We start from the raw sequence: 10,000 nt of genomic DNA, 5'->3' as shown, positions 1-10,000 counted from the left end.
TTTCTGCTGTAGCAGTAATGAGTCCATAATTTGCCAGCTCGTCTCCATAAACATGTCACACTCGCGTTAATGCTCTCACGCTTCGCCTCTCGTCCTTCATCTCTCATGTCTTCTATTTCTCGTCACGTTTTTCGCCATGTCTCCGAAGGTCCGTGTTATTTTTACTGTGGACGTGTTTAGTCTTTTTTTTTTTTTTATTTTTTTTTTATTTATTGATCTCTCCATTTCTATGTCTCCGTCTTTTTTACTCTTTACCTCTGAATTCTGTTTCTCTCTCTCTTTCTCCCTCCGAACTCCCTCTTCTGTCTCTCTCTCTATATATATATCTTTCGCAGCGTTGTAGACATTGAACCATCATGTCTCGTTAAGTCTATATCGATTAAGGATGCCATTTGACGCATTAACCATTTATAGCCTAAGGGTTGACAGCGACAATATTGATTCATTTTAGGCCTTTATTGAAGACAAAGAGAGCTTCTCACACGAGATAGAAAGGTTCTGGAAAAGCAACCTGCATTAGTCCAGGTGTTGATTGGAAAGATGCAGTATTGTTCTTTTCAAAAAAGGGTTTGATTGACTTTCATTCGTGCAAAGGAAAAAAAAAAAAAATCTTCCAATAACAACTGATGCGAAATGTCTACCGTAATTGAAACGTGATCTTGACATTTCATTTTGACCTTTAACGATTGCAAACGAATGTATTAGTTTAGGGAATGATCCGTACGGTCTGTTGTTACCGAGAGAGCTACTAGGGGGCCTTTGTTCAGCTGTTATATAATCGTAGTAACTCTTCTCTACGTTAACTCTATCAAATGTAATTGCCGATGGTAGTCGTCAGATTTGCAATCTCGATAACGTACATGATGTTGATAAACACGAGTTGAACAGTTTATTAGACACCTTGGCATAAAGATGTACGTATTGAGGGTACAACTGTGTGCAATGAAAACCTCTCGTGAAACCATTTCTTTTTCTTTTGTAAAATCAGCCGTGCTCTGTAGTAATGATAATAGTAATGAACATGATAGCAGCCATAGTAACAATAAAAAGACAAACAATAATAATAGTAATAAACTAACGATATAAGTAGAAATTAGATGAATAACACGACTGATGATTGCGCGAAATGGTACTTGTTAATACACTGAATTAAGAACCGACGCATTTAAGCCGAGCCCAAATGGAGACCAATCATATCATCAACTCTTAACAGCTCGAATCGTCATCACTGCATTTGCAACTTCCTTCGAAATAACTCTTGGGTCTGCATGACATCATAAGCGACAACTTGCATTTTCCCCCAAGTTATTTTGAGCAGTCAATTAGTTCGTAATAAGTTAATTTACGAAGTGATTAAGATGCAACGACAGGTACGTTTACTGGCGGCGTTCGTCAGTGTATACACCTTTTTTTTTATTAGTTTTAAACAGGTGTAAATAGCGAGTTGTGGCGTTTTTTTTCTTCTTCTTCTTCTCATCTCCAGTAAGTCGTTTTTATGACGAGAACTTTATATATAAAAATTCGACATATTGCAGTTAAAGCTGTAAGAACATAACCTTTGCCATTACAAACGTTGCAATTCCGAATGACCCTTGCCTCGTCAAGTGAGGAGTGGCAAATGACAGAATCCATGCAGGGAGGTTATCGTGTTATGTAATGGTAGGATAAGAACCTCTGCTTGTCTAAAGACATATGTTGAGATAGTTGGGCGTTCGTTAAACACGCATAAATGAGAGCTTGCATGTTGAAAATTTGATAGATTACAAAGGAACGACGATAAAGAGAAAATTATGAAAGGATAAATAAAAAAAAAAACTAGTGAAAAGTTATCATCAAAGGTACAGTTATCAATAATATAAGATTTATTTCTTTACCCATTTCTTTCATCTCTAGCTTCTCCCCCACTGACATTCAACATTATTATTCCGATTTAGTATCTTTCGTCATCATCATCATCGTCTATTTTTTTTTATACATAACCATTCGCATGTCAGGTGGCTGTAACATGCACTATTTACCGATGCAATTGATGAAATGATGACACAGGACCGGCCCCAGGGGAGTCTCGCTTTCGGATCTCATATCTCTCGGTAATTACGAGAATCCAATTACACGCCATACGATTACCGTCCATCTGTTCGGTTTTATTAGTTTCTAGTCATAAAAGTGCTTTACCTATTGGGCTCAAGTCGCAGCTTCAGTGAACATACATGCACACACACATATGTATTTGTGTATGTCTGTATCTGTCTCTTAATCTTACATATATTATATACACACTACACACACACACACACATCACATATAACCATATAATATATATATATATATATATATATATAATATAATACATATATATTACATATATACATATATACATACACATACATATATAAATATAATAATATATATATATATATATATATATGATATTATATATATATGTATATATACATATATATATACATATATATATATAATATAATATATATATAATATTATATATATATATATATATATATATATATATAATATATATTAATATTATATATATATATAATATTATATATATATATATATATATATATATATATATATATATATATTATATATATGTATATATATATTATATATACATGTATGTATATATATATATATATATATATTATATATAATACATATGTATATATATATTATATATATATATATGTATATATATACATACATATACATATATAATATGTATATAATATATATATATATATATATGTATATATATATATATATATATATATATATATATATATATACATATATATATGTATATATATATGTATGTATGTATGTATGTGTGTCTATATATGCGTGTCGTTGGCGCGTGCACGTGTATTGGTGTATACATGTATATTTATTTGCTGTATGTATATAAATATGCGTATGTTTTTATATAAGCATATATGTATATATGTTAATATATATGCGCGCGCGCGCACACACACACACATATATATATGTATATATATATATATATATATATACATATATATATATATATATTTATATATATATATACATTTATATATATATATATATATATATATTATATATATATATATATATATATATATATATATATATGTTATATATGTTTATATATATATTATATATATATGTATATATATGTATATATATATATTATATATATATGTTATATATATATGTTATATATATATATGTATATATATATATGTTATATATATATATGTATATATATATATATATATATATATATATATACACATTATATATACATATACATATTTTATTGGTTGAAAATTATAGATGATCACTTATGTAATATGGGCATTGATAAATCAGTTATAAAAAGTATGAGAACGAATGTAAAGTTAATAATAAAAAATCCATAAAAAATGATCTGCAAACTTTAGATGTGAGAACATACCCGTTATATCAGAACATATAAACTATTTTATTTGTAATTTTCACTCCTTATGCTGTAGGCTACACCTTGGGATAATTCTACTGCTTTTAACTACTGTTCCTTCCCCATCTATACCTTTTTCCTCAGTCGGACTCATCGCTTTATATAATTTTCTGATTTATTTGTGAAAAAAGGTGAATATGTTTCACATATTCAAAAACGTAAAGTCTATACACGTAATTCACATGTACTGACAGACACACTTAAAGTACCTGTAACATTCTGAAAATTCTTACCTTGTACTGAAATAACTGGTAGAATAAATAAATGATATGCGGGACACGTTAGTCCGTCATGAGTGATAAATGAATACCTCAGCAATTTGGCTCAGGTTTGCTCAGTCATTTACAAGTAAACAAATAATGGGTTTCAGTCTTTAGTGAGTTATTAAGAATTGTGAGTGTGTGTGTGTGTGTGTGTGTGTGTGCGTGCGTGAGTGTGTGTGTGTGTGTGTGTGTAGTTTTTTTGCGCCCACACGCACACAAATAAATGCGTGTGTTTAGTTCTGCCACTATTTTATATGCGTGTTCATTGATAAAGATCTCATAGCTTCCTGTTTAAAAGCGAATTGTGAGTTTCTAAATTTGAGTAGGGACATTTAATTAAGGGCAAATTTAAGTGTTCAGTGTAAACAGTTGGTCTAACCAGTTTAAAGATCATGAATGCTACTTTGAAAAGTTAAGAAGGTTGTTTTGACCTCAGTTTTGGTGGAAAGGGTAAATTTTGTAAAGCAGATGGGACCAGGTATGTGACTAGAGACTAATGAGTGCCAGGTAAGTAACGGATGGAGTCGGGTAAGTAGATTAAAGTAAACAAGAATGTACCAAATAAATACCTAGAAAGAGATAAGATCTTAGAAGTAGGGAGATTAATACCATTATCTGGTTGGATGGTGCCAGGTAGATTCAGCGATTGTTTTAACTTCTAGATGTCGCCATATATGTTTAAATGATACATAAAATAAATCTGATAAGACCAAGGAAGTAGATGGATGTCAAAGAGTGCCAGGTAAATAAGTGACGGAGGCAGTGCTATGCAACTAAGTGGAAGATAGTCGGTGCCATGTTTGTAGATAAAAAACAACCAAACTGAAAACAAAAATGGTCAATTTAGAAACAATGAGTGCCAGGTAAGTAGCTGATGGAGGATAATGGGTGCTAGGTAGGTAGCTGAAGATAGTGCCAGGTAAGCAGATTAAAGATAGTGCCAGGTAAGTGGATTAAAGATGGTGCCAGGTAAGCAGATTAAAGATAGTGCCAGGTAAGTGGATTAAAGATAGTGCCAGGTAAGCAGATTAAAAATAGTGCCAGGTAAGTGTATTAAAGATAGTGCCAGGTAAGCAGATTAAAGATAGTGCCAGGTAAGTGGATTAAAGATAGTGCCAGGTAAGTGGATTAAAGATAGTGCTAGGTAAGTAGATGACAAGAGACAAGACCATGCCAACCAAGTATGTAACCGAAAACAAACTAAGTTGTAGGTAGATAGCTTACCTATGGCGTCTTTAAGGTGAAGGAATAAATTAGGTCAAACAGACGGGGCCAGGCAAATAAATGGAGGCTAATCGAGGCTAGATAAGTAGATTAGGGGATAGTCAGTGCAGATAAGTAGATGAAGGATATTCAGTATCAGGTACGTGGACAAGATTTTTGCAAAGTATATAGGTTGATTGTATTTAATGGTAAAGAGAGATGAAAGGATTGTGCAAGGTGGGTATTTGGACTAGTTTTATTGTGTTATACAGGCAGTGGCCGATTAGTGACGACTAGCTGAAGGGATTTTAAAGGAGATGCTTGTGTGATAGGTAAGATTTCTGGTGAAAATATTAAATTTGTTAAAACAAGTGGAATGTATATTGTATTTGGATGCTAAATGGAAATATAGTGTCTATTTGTAATGTAGGTAGATGATGCCGCAGACAATACCAGCTAGACAACTTAGTAGTATGCACAAGTATTCTGAAAGAATTAATGAAATAACCCTATAGCAAGAGAATAAACTCGAATAGGCAGCAGGTAGCTGAAGATGAATTAAAAGTTGGGAATCAGGCACTGTAGTGAAGTGACAAGTGAATGTTGCTGGTTAGCTACGGTGTATATGGATTTTGATATATATATATATATATATATATATATATATATATATATATATATATATATATATATGTATATATATACCAAGACTTTGTGCGAGTTAAGGTGGAAATCCATAGGAAGTCGAAGGTACTTCTTAGTAGATCAAAAGTTATTATCGTTATTATTATCTTTAAAAAAAAAAAATCAAATGAAAGGATTCATTCAGATATCGGGGTTCAGGAAGGTGGATAAATACCAGGTAGATGAAGTGGGTGAGTGAGGTCAGATCTGGCCGTAGGTGAGTTATATTGGTAACTCCCCGGCGACACCATAGGTCCGGCCACGCACTTGTCAACGTCACTGTAAGACAATGGGATGTTCACTCGTACTTTCAACCCTCTGTCAACTGCCTTTCCTCTGCCACCCCCTCCACAATCTCACAATTCTTCTATCTTACTGGTCTTTTTTTTTTTTTCTCTCTTTTTTCCCCTTTTTTTTACTTCAGATTTATGAAACTTGATTTTATAAATGAGAACTTGAACTTATATATAAGAAATATTTTTTGATATATCTAAACATAATTTACAATTATCATTTGATTCCCTGCATTGCCTAACACGATTGTTACCCCCCCCCCCCCTTCCGTCTGTATCTTGTATTTGCCTGAAATGTACCTAATTTCAAACTTTCCCATAAGGTTTGTGGTATAAAATTTAGCAGCATGGTCAGAGGGTATAGTATTTACATAGATGTTTTACATCCAACCAGTTATATTCCTTGCTGCAATTTTCCGGTTTATTTTAGGAGACTCACCAATACATATACCAGATGAAATCATTACTCATAATTTTGCACAATTACTCTGATTATGATAGATTCAATGAAACATTTTAAATTTAGTTCAGTGACATCCTAAAACATGGCATTCATAATCTGAAGAACTAACCAGTAGCATTTTCTTTTATGTGGCTTGGGATATAAATTTTGGTGTCTAATGTCCTATGATTAATCTAGAATAGTAGGCGTGTTGGCTGGGCTAGATTTTAATAGCTTCATGAGCCTAAGGTGAATGTTAGTTTCTCTCCTCACATCTTGTGTAGATTTACTGAAATGTTTCACTTTCTTAATTTTCTTTTTGTGTATTCATAATTTTCAAGTAATAATTTGGTCTTCTTAATCATTTGTCATATTCTGTTGAAGTTTTGGCATGGAGGGATTCCGTTTATGGGTTATTTTTTTCTTTCCTACTTCATCTATTATTGCTTTCCCTTTTTTTAGAGGTGATTTTCCGTTTTCATTCTTGCAATTTTTTTTCTCCTTTTCTATTGGTATCAGTTACGTACGATGTTTTCCCCTTTTTGTTCTATTTATCGTAATTTCATTCAACTCAACATTCCGTTCGTTTATTCTACGCCCATGTCCGTTTCGTATACTATTTTCCTTCCCCTTCACACTTTTCCACACGCGCTCCCTCTTCCCCTCCGCCCGTCTTACAGCAGATCCGTCTCCATACGTCGCGCTTGGCACTCCCTAATTGTTGGCTATGACAGCCCTCCTCCCTTCCTTCACTCCCTTGCCCTTCCTCTGCCCTCTCCCCTGCCTTTCCTCTCCTCCCCTGCTTCTCCGCCCCCCCACCCCATCCCCCCTATCCCCCTCCTGCCACCATGGCTATTCCCCCCTGTACCCTGTGCCCCTCTCTCTCTCTCTCTCTCTCCCCCTTCCTCCTCTCCCCCGTCTCCCTCCCCGGGGCTTAACCCCCGCTAAGATAGATGCATCCGTAACAACCAACAAGGCGTCACACACAGCCTTTCATCTTCGCCAGCGGAGAAATAGACGAATGTTTCGCATCTCATTAATTGCGAGAGTTTATGAGGATATGATGGTTTTCTTAGACAATTAGTCGGTGGTTTATGCTAATTCGCCGTTGACAGATAGTGGTCGGGAGGCATTTATGGCGTCGAGTTTGTATTTCGGTTTGCTTTATATATATTCATTTATTTTTCTTGTTTATTTATTTTTCTGAGTGAGGACACGTCACAGCAGGAAGAGAAGGGGTTGGCAGGTTATGAAGACAACGATTCATGTATATCCCAGACGTTTTGCCCTCATTAGGCACCTCATAAAGATCGTATTTCTGTTATATATAACTCTAGTATATCAAAATAATGAATAGTTGTGAAATAAAAATATGCCATTGTAACTGACGAATACAAGATTATTTTTTTGTTCTAATGAGATCATATATTTAACTCTTACTTGAACAGAACATAAGGGAACTATCTAAGTTTTATGTTAAATGAAAGCAAGATGTTGAGTTTATGTTTATATTTGAGTCTTAAGATAGGCAATTCGGGTGGTAGTTTCTCTTTATACGTTCCGAGCAAATATATTTGCATCTGATTTAGAACTGATGTGTATATATAAATATATATATACAGTATATATATATATACATATATTACACACATATATACATATATATATATATATATATATATATATATATATATATATATATATATATATATATATATATATTATATATATTATATATACATACATATATGTATATATATTATATATATATATATACATATATGTATATATATTTATATATATATTATATATACATATATATATTGATGTATATATATACAAATATGTATGATATATATATGTATATATATATATATATATATATATTATATATATACATATAATTGTCTGTATAATATATACGTGTATATATGTGTGCATGTATATCAAAATATATGTATATAAATATATATATATATATATATATATATATATATATATATATATATATATATATATACGCATCTATATAGATATATATGATTTATACAAACATATATGTATATATATGTATATATATATATAATTATATATATATGTACATGTGTATATGCATACATATCTACTATATGTGTGTGTGTATGTATTTATGTACATAAAGAGATACATTAGTTAACTGCTCTATTTTCCTCTCTCAGCTGCAAATTAATTCATCTATTTATACATCAATTTGCATCTCACAGCGGTCCTATTTTGGATACCCCAACTAGCCACACACGTTCATCTGCCTAAGCGGCCAATTTTGTTCGGATGCCAATTATGCCATGATGTGTGGCTTAAGTTGTTTATTGGCCGACATTATCATTAGATCTATTTCGTGCTTAATGTTGGTGCCAAGAGAAGCGAGTGTATGTGAGGTGTGTGTGTATGGGGATGGGGCGCAGGTGGGGGTGGGGTTGGGGAGGGGGTGAGGAGGGAAGGAGATTGTCGTAAAGGAAAATTGGATTTTTTTTTTTTTTTTTTTTTTTTCTACACATACGTTTTCCTTCAAGGTTCCATCCCAGGTTCTTTAATTTTCGAAAGTAACAAGATCTATACTTTACTTTTCATTCTTTGTTTTAACTTCTGAAAGACAGCAAGACAAACAAACATATATCCAAAGAAAAAAAAAAATAATAAAATAAAATATGCCAGTTGAATAACAAAAAACAAACCCTTCTTATGTGGAAGTAAGCGATTAATTAATGTCAAGAGCCATGAGGATTCTCCAGATTAACGAAGTCGAAGGGAAAGTGAAAACATGTTATTGAAAGGTGATTAAACTTTAATTACTAGTCTTGGTGGACGGCCAAAGCTAACTTCAGCCGCGCTCGAATTAATAATTTGAATACCTTTATTAATTGATCACGGCAAGAAAAAGTAATTAAGTGTTTAAGCTGTTCAAGGCTATGATCGCTTTTATGATCGTCTGGATATTAACAGATTCATTTCCAAAGAAATCGATAGTTAAGTAAAAGGAGGAATCTGCGTGTGTGTGTGTGTGTGTGCATATTTTGAGTCGTGGCGAAAGGGCAAGAGATTAGGTTTTGTCGTACTAAAGGTCGTAAATATTTGCGTATGTATAAGTTTATATGTATGTGCGTGTGTGTACATATGTATGAATATACATTTGTGTAAGCATATATATATATATATATATATATATATATATATATATATTATGTATCATATATATATATTAAATATATGCATACATATCTAAATATATCTATATCTATATCTATCTATCTATCTGTCTATCTATCTCTATCTCTCTCTATATGTGTGTGTGTATGTATTTATGCATACACATATAAACGTATGTAATATACATATACATACATATGCATATATGTATATGTGTATATATTAAATTATATATAATAAATATGAATATATATATAAATATATATATATTTATATATATATATATATATATATATATGAATATACATACATACATATATATTTATATATATATATATATAATATATATATATATATATATATATATATATATATATATAATGAATACATGCATACATATATATTCATATATTATAAATCTAAT

This window comes from Penaeus japonicus, unplaced genomic scaffold (assembly GCF_977035675.1).
Source record: "Penaeus japonicus unplaced genomic scaffold, GWHDUDI00000001_assembly GWHDUDI00000035, whole genome shotgun sequence".
Lineage (NCBI taxonomy): Eukaryota > Metazoa > Arthropoda > Malacostraca > Decapoda > Penaeidae > Penaeus > Penaeus japonicus.
The sequence above is the reverse complement of the archived record's forward strand: the minus strand, read 5'-3'. Positions refer to the sequence as shown.